A 551-nucleotide genomic window follows, 5' to 3' on the forward strand; every position below is an offset into this window, starting at 1 on the left:
TAGAGAAACGAGACGGCTGCTGGTGTACAGACTGTGACAGGAACGGTGTAAGAGTCTGCAGAAAACGGGCTTCTCCCAGAGGAGAGCTACGTGCAAACACTCCTGTTTGAAAGGTACTTCCCCCAGATCTTTGGTGATTAATAAATTGTACTTTACTGAAGGTGCTTTGTGTTGGCCACCGTCATTCCATACTGCACTGCAGCGCACAGCGTGGATATCAGAGCTAGTGGCAGCACGGCACTGAATATCCAGGTACTTCGCAGCACCCCAGAAGGTGGGCAGGGGAGGGTGCAAAGGTGTGAGACTGAAAGGGAGAAGGTTTGCGGTGGAGGGGCGAGGAAAACGTACTCTGAAGCACTTGCGTGAGAACTCTCACTGGCAACAGCGAGCAAGTTTTAAGTGACCGAAAGCAGAACAAACGTGGGGTGCAGCTGACGGTGTGTTTACCCATTCCGTGCTTCCTGGCAGCAGACGGACGGTTGCTGGGCTCCATCTGCAGCTCTTCTCCTCGGCGCCGTGAGAACCGTCCCGTCGCCCACAGGCTGAGCCGC

The 551-nt window shown here is 54.8% G+C and overlaps 1 long non-coding RNA gene across 1 annotated transcript; it reads right to left on the bottom strand.

Annotated features, from left to right (window-relative positions):
• Position 1: 1 nt before the first annotated feature.
• Positions 2-551, bottom strand: LOC109364773. Its single transcript, XR_002110586.2, has 2 exons — positions 448-551; positions 2-304 (listed from the first exon to the last, which is right to left on the bottom strand). It is a non-coding gene; the product is annotated as an uncharacterized LOC109364773 (long non-coding RNA).

Source organism: Meleagris gallopavo, unplaced genomic scaffold, assembly GCF_000146605.3.
Source record: "Meleagris gallopavo isolate NT-WF06-2002-E0010 breed Aviagen turkey brand Nicholas breeding stock unplaced genomic scaffold, Turkey_5.1 ChrUn_random_7180001917323, whole genome shotgun sequence".
NCBI lineage: Eukaryota > Metazoa > Chordata > Aves > Galliformes > Phasianidae > Meleagris > Meleagris gallopavo.